Source organism: Sphaerodactylus townsendi, linkage group LG11 (genome assembly GCF_021028975.2).
Source record: "Sphaerodactylus townsendi isolate TG3544 linkage group LG11, MPM_Stown_v2.3, whole genome shotgun sequence".
NCBI lineage: Eukaryota > Metazoa > Chordata > Lepidosauria > Squamata > Sphaerodactylidae > Sphaerodactylus > Sphaerodactylus townsendi.
This window is the reverse complement of record NC_059435.1, coordinates 39,919,628-39,933,382: the sequence shown is the minus strand read 5'-3', so window position 1 is coordinate 39,933,382 and position 13,755 is coordinate 39,919,628. Positions and strand designations below refer to the sequence as shown.

General features: G+C 39.8%; 1 protein-coding gene across 1 annotated transcript in view; it reads right to left on the bottom strand.

Moving 5' to 3' along the window:
* Nucleotides 1-13,755, bottom strand: part of HIBADH (3-hydroxyisobutyrate dehydrogenase) — an 89,992-nt gene that overhangs the window by 63,306 nt on the left and 12,931 nt on the right. The gene's annotated exons all lie outside the window — the stretch shown is intronic.

The window sequence follows — 13,755 nt, the reverse complement described above, 5'->3', positions numbered from 1 at the left end:
ACTATTTACTATTGTTGTAGACACATTTTCTACTTGAGACTCAAGGTAGATTACATGGTATAAAGCAATGTAATCCAAACAGCATGAGAGATCTCTTAAGTAATGCAGAAGGACTAGGGTTAAAAATTCAAAAGAGGTACAGAAAGGTATAAGCCATACTATGTGAAGCAATGCAGAAAATGGAATCACAAAAAATGAAAATCATGTTCTAAGATCATGCTAGAATACAGAATACACTGTGGCAGAGACTGCAGTCCTATTCTCTATTAAGCTGTATACAAATGCCCTCCCAAACAGCAATTTTACATAGTTTGCAGAATTAAAATGTGTAGGAGCCTTTCTCCCAGTTATTGACACCTGAAACTGCAAATACAACCTTCTTTTTTCTCCATTTCTGCATGTTCTGCATTTAGGGGCTGTTCAGAGACCCCTCCTTTTCATGGCTTCACAACACTTGCCACACAGTCTATCCCATGCTTATGCATAAGCAAGTACCACTGAGTTATATAAGATCACTAGTAAGATCATTTAGAATTGCTGCATTAGACTGTCAGCCTAATGGCAGAGGGACCTACAGCGCACTTTGCATCAATTAAATATTCACATAATGGAGGCTTATGTCAGTCTTTTCATTTATAATACCCTACAAAAATACAAAGAACGTATAGTTCTCCTGCAGTACAAAAAGTTTTCTGGCAGAAAGTTGTTTTACATGCACTGAAGAAAGCTTCATGAAAAAAAACATAGTTTCACTTCTAAAAGAGGATAGTACAGCTTATTTTAGAAGCATCAAGTTTCTCTCTTCCTCCTCCAACTTGTTTGAAACCTTCCTTGGCTTGGAAAGGCACCATGAATTAAATTGTTCCACTGCCAAAGATTTTCTTTACACAGCTGATTACACTGAAGACTTGGTGATTCAGTAAACATAGTCACACTGCTAGATTATTGCAGAAATAGTTGGGAAAGAAGATGAGTTGGCTTTAATACTCTACTCTTTCTTTACCTTAAGGAGTCTCAAATTGGTTTACAATCACAAACTCTTCCTCTCCTCACAACAGGCACTTTTGCAGGGGTAGGTGTGGGGCTGAAAGAGTTTGGAGGGGTGAAGGAGTGGGGGAATTGAACCTGGTTCTGCAGATTAAATTCTCTGTTCTTAATCACTGCACTGTCCTGGAATGGAAATGAATTGAAGCGACAATAAGTCATTGTTCTATTCCAACTAGGAATATGTCAAATTGGGCTTCAGTGTACAAATATTTAGTAAGATGGGAGAGTCATACAGAGGTCTACAGTTCCTTCTCTGATCCAATAGCTGCAGCTGTTTTAAGAAGAGGCTAAAAATCCCAATTTCCCTCATCATGAGGGGGGGGAAAGGAAGCAGCTACAATTAGCCTGCCCCCCTACACTGTCTTTCAATAAATCCTTAAACACGATTTTAACCTTTCTGAAGACCTCTAGAACATACAGCTTGGATGCTAAGTGTATACTTTTTGGATTAGAACTGTCGTAGGTATACCCTATGATTCTAGAGGAGCCAATAAGTGGGAGGAATCTTCAGACTTAAAGCCCAATTAAAATACTGTGAGCTGAGAAGTGGGACCCAGGCCAATACATACATACCCCATGTAAAACACTACCCCATCTCTTGAGCTGATTCTGCATGGGCCAAAGCAGTGTGGAAAGCAGTGTGAAAACGGTATAAACCCTTTTACACCATTTTCACACTGTTTTCACACCACTGTTTTTGGCCCATGTGGGAATCAGCCTTACTAGATTAAGATTAATTAACTTTCAGTTCCCAGCACTTACTTCAAAAGTTTCCATCTTTACTTTGGTCACTACTGACATTTGGTATCTAGTAACACAATTAATTTTATAATACATTTCTACAAAGTTCATATGGGACAAGGAGTCAAACAGGAGCAGTTTTAAACAGGAGCTGTTTAAAACTGCAAGATCAACTATACAACTTTCAACCAGCAATAAACCTGGAATTACCACACAGATTTCTAAGCAAATATTATGCAGCAAGGGAACTAGCGAAAATTTCCCCTACCTTTATTTGGTGGAAACAAAGGATGCAAGTTCCATAATGAAAAAACAACCAAATGGAACAAAAAAAAAAGAAGAAATCATATGCCATTAAAACTGCTAACAGCAGAAAGTGAATTGAAAACCACCTTCAGCAAGTCTTCTTATCAGACTGGTCCCAGTTTAGGCTTTTGCAGAAGAGAGGTTCTGAACATAGCTAGCCAAGAGCTCTCATCATCTTCTGACCTCAGTGAATGAATGCGGCTTGGGATATCCTTGTGTTTTAAAAGTCCATGGTTGACGGTTAATTATTGTAACACATTTATGTCATTTTTCCCCCAACCACTTTTCTTCTGATCGCCAGCATAACACACAGTGTTGGTCAACTGTCACCTTTTAAAATACCTGCAGCAAAAGAAGTATTCCAATAATCTGGAAAATTTTGCAAGATGAGAGGCGATGTTTGGTTTTACAGTGTGATTTTATTGCTTTTAAAAGAATTTTGATTTATATAGCAGGTCTTCCTGTGGAAATATGAATGTTGATTTAACTGCAATTTTTCCTGCCATTGCTAAACCAACTATTTGGCAGACAATCAATGATCTTAAACTTAAAGTGAAGCAAGTGTGTTTTTTTTTAATCCCAAAGGGCTACATTATTTCATGCTTTCTGTTGAGAGCTTAAGATAATAATGCATACATTTTTATATTAGATAAAATAGTGGAAGTTAGCTTACACACATGTAGGAGATGGTGTAATACATTGTAAGCTTGGGGTGGTTTCTGATGCACAGTTTACCATCTAATTATTACAAATAATCAGCATGGACTGTACACAATCACCTCATCAGACGTCACATTTTAAGAAAGAATCATGACATTTTATACTCACACAAAGAGCAAGGGATCAATATATAACCTCACATTGTCTCAACTCCCAGAATTCCTCAGGGCAAATTGAGTTTAAGGGTAGATCTAGACCAGGGGTAGGGAACCTGCGGCTCTCCAGATGTTCAGGAACTACAATTCCCATCAGCCTCTGTCAGCATGGCCAATTGGCCATGCTGGTAGGGGCTGATAGGGGAATGATTCCTGAACATCTGAGAGTCAGCATCTGATCATCTAGACAAAACTTTCCATCAGTGGAATAGAACTCCCCGCTCACTGCAGCCTGATCAACTCCATAAAGTACTGCTCCTAAAGAATAGGGAATCCCAAATAACAACATGAGGGGGTTCCACAGTGGGAAGGAAGAATTCGTTTTAACTGCCAACTTACTCTGGGCTTAACCCAAAATATGATTCTACCATGCAATGCCAGTTAGTTCTTGACATTTTTCTCCGTAGCTACATTTTGAAGTTTTGTTTGGCTAAAAGCCAGTGGCAACACTGAATTTATTGTACACGTGAAAGCTATATACTACTTTTCTATGCAGTTATGGCTGCCATTTGGCATAAACTACTGCGAAGTCTCCCATCATCTGTTTAATTCCAAGGATACTAGTGTTAGTTTCCCCAATTTTATTTCTATTAGTTCAGGATTACTAGGGATGTTACTGAGTTTAACACCCTTCTGGAGAATTATAGCTAAGACTTTCTACAGCTAAGTCATTTTTAGGAATTAGGTTGATATCATTGATATAATGTTTAATTTCATGTTCTGTAGCTCCCACACAATTGCTATTTCCAATATAAATAGGTTCAAAGTTGCCCATTCTAGATTTTACTTTTGTTTTGAAATGTAAATTGATATTCACCTTGTATTTCATGTTTTAAGAAATTTAATCAGTTCATTGATGCTTGCTACTGAAGTACCAACAGTTTTCCAGTTTCAGGATACCAAATGGGCAGATTCAAGCCACAATCTACATGCTCAGAAAAATCATGTCGCATAAACAGCTTTTCTGGGAATGTACTGCTTCAAAATGCAAATAGGGAACAAAAATGAAGCAATTCATCCCCCTGTCAAAAATAGCTTACTTGTGGAAAGCCAGTACATCATTAAGCTGCATTGTAGCCTAGTCCTTTATTGGCAGCTTTCATTAATACAATTATAATTGTGTGCCATCAAACTGCAGTTGACTCATGGCAGCCCTGGGACTATTGGGTTTTCTAGGCAAGAGATTAAAAGAGATGGTTTGCCATAGCCTTCCTTGTCTTTCTTGGTAGTCTCCCATCCAAGATACTAACTAGCCATAGCTGACCCTGGTTAGTTTCCGAGCCCTGACAAGATTGGGCTTGGCTGGGCTATCCGACTGCTATATTTATGCTGGTTCCAGCTGTTTTAGTACACTTTTATATTGCCCTTGCATGAAGGAACTCAGTTGAACATAAAAACAGAAGAGTATATCTAAATCTATTTTTTTTTGGAAGGGGGATTAAAATCTCTCTAACCAATTACTTGGCTACCATTCCCATGGAAATTAACAGCCTCATGATCTCTGTGTTCTGAGTCACTTTCTTCCTTCAATTACTTTTCTTTGGTTGCATGATCAAGTAATTGCATGAGACCTCCATTATAGGCTCTGATCATGAACATTTGAAATCAGAGATGACCAGGTCATTTCACATGTTGAAAGCCTAACACAGCTATGAATCCTGTGTCAAAAAACACTGTTATCTAACTTCATCCTTAGATAAAACCTATTTGTTCCATGGCCAGGAGGGTCATGAGAATGAGATATTGCATTTACTTAAAATGCCTAATATTTAGCTATGCAAGTTGGGATCTTTAAAAAATCACAGGGTTCAACAATTGGGAAAACACAATACTGTGAAGTAGGGATGTGTATTAGCACCAAAATCTGGATCTGGATTTTGATCCTTTGGATTTAGAATTTAGAAAATCTGGAATTTCTGAATATTGGGAACAACATTAAAGTCTGTTAGAACAGATGGTTTGCTATTGCCTGTTTTTGTGTAGTGATCCTGGTATTCCTTAATGGTCTCCCATCCAAATACTGACCAGGGCCAATCCTGCTTTGTTTCTGAGATCAGAGGAGATTGTACTAGCCTTAATGAATGCCTTGTGGGTACACAGGTATTTGTCTTCTTACTCCCCCTTACCTAGAACTGTGAGAACTCACTCATACCTCACATCTATTTTAAGACTTAACACTGTGTTGGAAGTTTGAAATCAAGCATCACATGAAGTCTGGCTCTAATAAATATTCTTCGTATAACAATATTCAGATTTTAGGGGTTTTTATTACTGGATATTGAAGGCTAGAATGGAGGTTAAGAAACATTTCCTGTCACTGTTACCAGTGGGTGTGGAAGTTACTCATAAGAACACCATAAAACAGTAAGTATTCCATTGGTTTCCTCAAATGAGGTTTCACTGGAAACAGTAGTTTGAGTTCTAGCCAAAAGAGGAAACAAAATATGAATCCATTAGCATGTTGGGAAGTCACGGAAGACACTTGAAAGCAACCAATACTTGAAGAGATTAGCTGACTTGATTAAGATCAGATACCTACCTAGTGAGAGTTATTATTTCAACCAAAGCATTTTACAAAATTTCAACAAATTTATGCAATAAAACCATAGCATTTCTATTAATTTATGCCAGAACAAGTCATTATATAGCACACCCTGACAACTGCCAATCTCATTATTTGGGCCATTTGAAGCTTGCAACCAAGCAGAAATGGATGTCAGTTTACAGTTTTCCATTCTTGCATACCTTACTTGGATTTTAGAGATTTCAGTACTGCCAACGTTAATAATTCTAGGAGTCCTGCCATCATTCGTGTTTTTACAAAGATGCCTGAAGTCATGCAGTTAATGAAAATCTCAACTGGTTCAGGTAATACACTAAAGCTTGAAAATAAGCAATACATAAGTTGCTTCAAAACAACTTTATCATATTTAGTTTCTTTAATTAAGAAGTTACATCCCATCTGTCTTTTTAAGGCTTACAAAAGAAGCTCCAAACACAGTGTTTTGTTTCTGAAAATCAGAATCATAGCTTACAATTAAACACTATTTAATTGGCTGCAGTCCCAAGCAACAGAACCGTGCAAGGAGTACAATATGGTCCGAACCACCCTTTAAATCCTGGAACAGCTACACTCAAGTATTAATTATACATATTAATACTTGAGTGTAGCTGCTATATATTTATTCAGCAAAAGATACTAATACCGAACTAACACAACTATAAACTACCTCATCAAATAAGCTAGGACGTTTTTGCTAAAAATAAGTATTGCTGAAAAGTATTTTGGTGGTATAAACTGCTGTCAAATAGGAAGGTTCCCCCCACCCAAAAAAAAAGTAAAATTCAGTCAAATGGACCTGAAAATTTTAGGGAATCCCAGATATTTTTGAACCCCCATCTTATGAATCAGCAAGAGTTCTAAAAAAAAATCAGATCAGAATCTGAATCTGAATTTTACCCCACATCTCTACCCCACCCCCATTTACCCCTCCTCTCACTTACCTGAAGTTTATCAGCAGTAGGAGAGTCCCATATGGAACCTAGAGGCTGCAGCAGAAGAGCTGTGCAGAGAGCTGCAAGGTGGGCTTGGCGGGCCAAGCTGGACTTGCATCTCTGCATCCCTGTCGTCTCCAAGTCCTGCTTGAACCCAAAGGCCAAAGCAACATGATGTGGACCCACCGCTGATTCCAAGTCCCACTAGAATCCAAAGGCCAGAGCAGAAAAGGGTGCACAGAGCTCTCAATTCGCTGCAATCCCCATGACTCACTGGAACCTGGAGGCCACAGTAGAGTTGTGTGCAGAGCTGCAAACTGGGCTTGGTTGGACCAACCCTAGCTTGCAGCTCTGTACCCCCTTGCTCCCACCGCCTGAGTTCTATGTGGAACCTGGAGAATGCAGCAGTGGATCTCTGCTGGCTAGAAAGAAAGTGAGAAGGAGGGTGATGAAAAGGGGAGGGGAATTCTTTTTTAAAAAAAATGGTGCCAGGGCCAAAACTGAATCATGCTGAAATTTTTTTGGAATGATTCAGAATCTGCTTTTTGGTTTCTTTTAAATTGCTGATATTTTTCCCCAGGAGCTTTGCTGAATGCACATACCTACTGTCAAGTTGTAGCTAACTTACAGGAACTCCAAAGGATTTTCGAGACAAGAGATGTTTAGAGGTGGCGAGCCATTGCTTACTTCTATGTCCCTGGACTTCCTTGGTGGCCTGCCATCCAAGTACTAACCATGATGACCCTGCTTAGCTTTGAGATCAGGCCAGCCTGGGTTATCAAGCTCAGGAAATAAATATTTTAGGTGCTACTAAAAACTTGGGTAAATAAAACATTTCACATGGACCTGGAAGTTCAACAGAGTGGCAGCCAAATGGATGGTGGTGGTGAACTTCATAGGTAAGGTGTTACCTCAGAGAAGAATGTCCCATCTCATGGAGACACCTGCCTCACTGCCAAAGTCAGGGGACACAGAAACCAGAGTTAATATGGGAGCAGGGATTCCTTCAGATATCTGGTCTCAGGTTGTACAAGGCTATAAACATAAGAATCAACACTCTGAACTGTGCCTGAAAGTCAGTTTGTAGTTTGTGCTTCTCAAAATACTGGAAAGATGATAGATGTACCAGGATCCATTTTTTCTCAAGAAAAAACAAAAATATGCCTCAAAAAAAAACTTACCAAAAGGATTATATGCTTGTGACTTTTAACAAAGTGAAAAGAAAGCTTGGAAAGTCTCTTAAAATCTCCAACTATTTTACTTCACCATAGGTTGGCCAAATGTAAGAAATCCAAATTAAATGCCATGCCCAAACTCTACTTTGCTTACTAGGCCTCACACATAAATAAACGGTCCAACTTATTTAAATGAAATTTTGCAAAAGGAATTTGAGCTCTGACAGAAACAACATGTTTCAGCCTGAAGGAAAGTAAAAATGCCAAGTTATAAACTACTGCAAGGGAGAATTTATAATGGAAATGCCAACAGACTCTTAAGTACAGTGGTGCAGTTTTGTGCCAACATATAAATAATTTTAGTTTTTGTGGTCACATCATAAATTAGACACAGCGCTTGTGGAAACAGTAGGGTTCTGATTCAGTAAATAGAAAGAGCAAGAGTGCATGTTTGTATTTTAAAGACAAGCACAACACAGATTTGATGCTGGCTCTGAAATGAAGCCTATTAAGAGGGTTTGAATTAAGAAAAAAAAAGCTAGTAGCCAAGCCATATTCTAAATTCTTCAGAGCTTGTAAAATAAAGTTTTTAACAAGCTCCAGTGCCTACTGTTTCAATCTTCTAGGAATCATTTATACAAATTAGCAAAAATGGTTCCATTCAACTTATGTTATTTTCTCCGTTAAGGGAAAAAAAATGCACACAGACGCACACACTCTGCAGTCTATAAAGGACACTTCAGTTTGACACTAGCAACTGCTGCAAATACCACACTAGTGACACAGTGTGTACAAAGAGACTCTTATGACTACCAAGAGCATACAGGAGTCACTTTCTTCATTCTCAGTTTACACTTGTCACTACAGCATCAATAAATGACTTAACATATTCCAGTTTCCCTCAGGCATATATAGGCAAGATGCAACAGAAAGGGCAACTCTGACCAGGCAATACAGAGGACAGCAAATTACACTTCAGGGCTGAGGCCCAATGCTTATTCAGAAGCAGATAGAGCGGGTAACGGAAAATGAAAACTCACAAACAGTGGCAAGCAGTGTACATACATGGATCTTTTGGCCTTTTCAGCTGTTTTCAGGTATTTTCACCAGAGCTGCTAGCCCTTGAAATTTCAGGGACAGTGATGACAGACTTATCTATTCATTTACATTTTCACAGTGAGGTGCTCTGGGAAAACTCAAGATAAAGAATCTGGTTTTCTTTGTACGGTTCTATTTAAAGCACGATATAGGTTGCTATCCTATCTTGTTGAAGGGTTAGTCACAGTTCTAATTTTGAGCCTTCGATCTGTGCAGCACGTTTGCTTCGCTGGCAGTATCATACCCTGGTGTTTTCTACATGGGCGAGCTGCTCTGATTTTCTTGTTGCCACTATGGCTGTCGGTACAATGTAGCAGCCCCACATGGCGGGTCTCCCTGAATTTTCAGTCTCTCACGGCAGCCATTTCTCTTGCCCCACCATCAGTCGGCTTTTAAAAAATCACCACTTGATATATTATGCAACAACACATCTCTCATGCTTTCTGAATTCCTAGTTTTCATTTTTTTAAAAGTCTAGCCCCTTTTATGGGTGGGGAGGAAAGATACATGTTCCTATTTCTTCATATTTAGAGGGGCAGAATTTTTGAAGTCAAAGCTTGGATTTCAGAGAACCTGATAAACACACACGGTTAGAACATAACAACAACATGATTAAAAAACACTATATTCCCTCAAGGTGGCAAACAATGAAATGGCTCTCACAGGAGACTGGGGCACTGGAAAGGGCATATTCAGGACTACAACTTCCTATCTATATAGCTCACTCTGGCTTTCCGGAAGTCTTTCACAAAACATCATAGCAAAGTGGATTTAGGGTGGATCACTGGAAAGACTGGGAAGGAAATGGGAAACATTCCACTTCCCGTTAACATCCAACCCAGGGCACACAACCTGCGTGTAAGTGAATAGTTTCTGGGTCAGTACCCAGCACGGTTTCTCATATCACATTTGTTTCTACAACAGTCGCACTCCATAATTAGCCTGATCTCGAAGCTTCCTCCATATTCCTTGGCTGTTCAACAGTACAACTCTTGTTACTGTAATCCTAGCTGGAATGAAGCCAGACTTCACTACCTTCCAACTAGGACTGCAACTTAATTTGTTAAGAGTGTCTGACACTGAGATTGCCTATAAAACTGAACATACTCCAAAGTAAAAGACACCAGTTAAATTGGACTATTTACTGTAATATAAACAGTATATCCTAGTGTGTCTCTGGTATGGAGGCTGGTGATCATGTTCTCTTATGCCTAATTATTTAAAAAATCTCCACAGATCAAAGCAACACACAATAGAGAAGCAACTTCAGTCCCATCATAATGAAGGAAGTAAGCTCTTTTACTTTTTCAGAGGAAAATGTTATGATCCAAGGTCACCCCCACCAAGCAAAGAGTTACAGTGTGAGTTTAATCACCAAATAAGCAGAGAAATATGGAATTTTAAGACTCCAGTTTTCAGTGGTCAGCTTGGCAGCCATTACTGTATACCAGTAGTACTTACTTTGCAGCTCATGCAGAGCCATTTTCAAAATGACAATGGACCAAAAAAGCCACATGATTACTGTATGGTCATCACACGTTCCGTAATTCAATAAATAAATTTCTACTTCCAAGGAGTTTTCTTTTTTATTTATTTATTATTAATTGAATTTATATACCGCCCACCCCCGAAGGGCTCTGGGCGATGAATAGCAGAAACAACATAACAAACAAAAAGAGCACGATCAGAAAAAATAAATATAAATATAAAACGGCTCTATACATTAAAATAACTAAACCCAGTTAAAAATGCAGCATACAAGATATTATAGATAGCATCCAACAATCTAAAAACCCACCCCTGGGGTTTTTTTTAGGTTAATGTTCTACCTATTGGATTCCTCATTCCACCTACATCTCTGCAATCTTTACATAATCATCATGGAGAAGCTTTTTTTTTAAAAAAAAACTCTGACATGAGTCCTTATTAATGATGAATTATCCCTACTTCTTATGTGTTCCTTCCACTGTTTCCTTTTGTTTTTACCACCCGGGAGAGAGCGAAATGGTTTGAGAAACTACCAAATTCTAAGCCACCCCCACCCCCCTGACCAAAATGACACTAACAGCATCATCCAATACCATGGTTACTAAAAAGTAAATCCTACTTTTTGTTTGATGGCACTTGCTTTTAAGTAAATCTGCATAGGACTAAGCAATGTAACTGGCCAATACGTAGTAGGGATTTAGAAAACATAATTCTACTGGTCACCTAAGTGCTCCGCAGGCTCTGTGTGGTTGCAGGAGGAAGACAGGCAAAGACACTGCCTCTTCTCTGCAGAACCAGCTTGCTTAGATCTAGCCGGAAGATGCAGAAGCCCTTTCCACGTCATACTGGGGAGAGGGCCAGAAGGCAGAGATGAAAGGAGGTCTCCTGAAATGTTGCTGCCGAGAGACTGAGGACCCCCAAGAAACAGCATAACAGATGAACTGGCCGAAATTCCTTTCACCTATTCATGAAAATGCTCTGAGGGATCCAACCCATCTCTGCACAGTAAACATGAATCCTAATATGCAAACCTGACTTCTACTATTCCAGGGGCACATCCAGTGGTGGGATTCAGCGCCTCAGCGCTAAAAGCCCTGTCCTTCCCTCTCCCAGGGGAGGGGGAGCAAGGGGGCTTTCAGAGCCCTGCAGCAGCTGGGCGTGAACAGGCTTCCCCTGAAGGCCACGCCGCTGGTCCAGGTCTTCCGGGCAATGTTGGAGAAAGCCCCCCCCCCCCGGCCTGCGCAGCCGGCCCCCAGGCACACAGCACGCTTCAAGGCCAGTCACCTCTAGTGGCTGGCTGGTGAAAGAAGCCCTGCCCCTTTGGTGGCCAGGCAGCTGGCCAGGTGGCACGCAGGCCAAGCCGCAGCCGCTGCCGCCTCCCCTGGCCCAACATCAAAAAAGGGGGGGGGGTGGCAGCCAGGTAAGTGGGCAGTGGGGAGCACGTGATGGGAGGTAGATTGGTAGTTAAACCATTAGAACACAACCACAGGGCACATCTCTGCTTAAAGTGCAGATCTGGCCACCCAACCCCCCCAAAAGAGAAGGAGCCTTCTACAAATCATTAATGGAAACAGATGAAAGAACAAATATAGTCAAGAAAGGACTTACCACCAGAAACAGGAGCATCCATAAAAACAGCTCCCATTTTTTCAGCTTACATCGACCACTATGGTTCAATTCCGGAGACGTGGTTATCATCAATTATAATACCAATCCACAAAAAAGGACCTACCAACGATCCTGGAAACTTTCGACCAATCAGCTTCCTGTCCATAATTGGGAAGGTTTATACCAAATACCTCGAAAGTAAGTTAAAAACATGGATGTCTGAAAATAACATCACAGGTCCTGAACAAGCTGGATTTAAATCTGGAAAATCTACCACGGATCATTGCCTAACCCTCTACACTTTGGCAAACAAATATCAATCCAGGGGTCAAGGGAAATTATATGCAGCCTTTTTAGATCTGAGTAGTGCATTTGACACAATTTCTAGAAGTATCCTATGGTCAAAATTAACTCATCTCCAAATGGAGCCAAGACTACTTATGCTTATCCGTAAACTATATAGCAATACCACTTGTCAAGTTAAATTAGACCAAACTGGTACATTATCCGAAAAAATTCCAACCACCAGAGGGGTCAGACAGGGATGCGTATTGGCACCCCATCTTTTTAACATCTATATAAACGATCTTCAAAACCACCTTAGTAAAGTAAATGGCCACCCTGCTAAAATTGGAGAACGTTCCATCCCACTCCTTCTCTACGCTGACGACGCTGTTATTTTATCCCAAACATCCATTGGACTCAAAAGATATCTAAGAGCTTTTCTTGAATACTGTGATCTCAACAAACTAAAATTAAACAGTGAGAAGTCAAAAATAATTGTATTTTCCAAAAACTGGCGTCCTCTTCCTTGGAAAACCAACAATACTGAGATTAAGCAGGTACAATCTTTTAAATACTTAGGGATCACTTTTCAATACAATCTAAAATGGTCCCTTCATAGATCCTGCTTGATCTCATCAACCAGACGTACCATGTCTGGTATAATCCAATTTTACTACTGAGGAAAAGGAAACCAATCAGTAAAAGCCGCATTAAAAATTTTTTCAAGCAAAGTTGTTGCCTAAAATCCTTTACGGCATTCCAATTTGGATAAGCGACTTCCAACGAGATGTTGAACAAATCCAAGCATATTTCCTGAGAAGGATCTTGGGAGTCCCAAATAGTGTCACCTATCCAACTTTATGCCTCGAAGTGGGCTTCTCTTATGTGGAAACAGAAGCTTGGATTGCCACCATAAAGTACTGGCTCAAAATACATTTTAGATCACTTGCAGGTGACATAAACTTAAACCTTTTTAAAGACAACTTTCAATTCTATTGGTTTAAAGTCATCGAGAATAAAGTAAGAACCATAGGATTTGATTTGGACAATGTAGGGACTGAGAGTGAATTGCACATTTTCAACCAGATCCGCGAAAGACTGAGGGATCTGGAACATCATCGTCTCTATCCAACAAAGGCGGCTGTATGCTCTCCTCGCTCCCTCGGAATACAACCAAACTACAGAACTGGAGCCAAATATCTCTCATCTCTGCTATCCACTAACCAACGTCGTGCATTTATGCTAGCACGCCTTAATACTTTCCCATCAGCGGAAACTTCAGGGAGATACCTCCAGATCCCTAAACATCAAAGACTATGCCGTTGTGGATGTGGAACTATAGAAACCATAACTCATATCCTTCTGGACTGCTGTCTTCACAGTAACCTGCGCACGATTTTAATTCACCCTCTGCTGCTTCCAGGACTTGAGTACTCCAAGTTCCAGACCACTCGCTTCTTGCTAAGTGACTGTAATCCATCGATCACTCTGGCAGTGGCTAAATTCCTGGAAAGCATTTTAAATACCCGTATTTAAATGTTTTAAAAGTTTAAATGTTTTAAATGTTTTCTTCCTTTTTTAAATGGAAACATACTGATAATTTATATGCCATTAAAGGTTGAAATTGAAAATTTGAA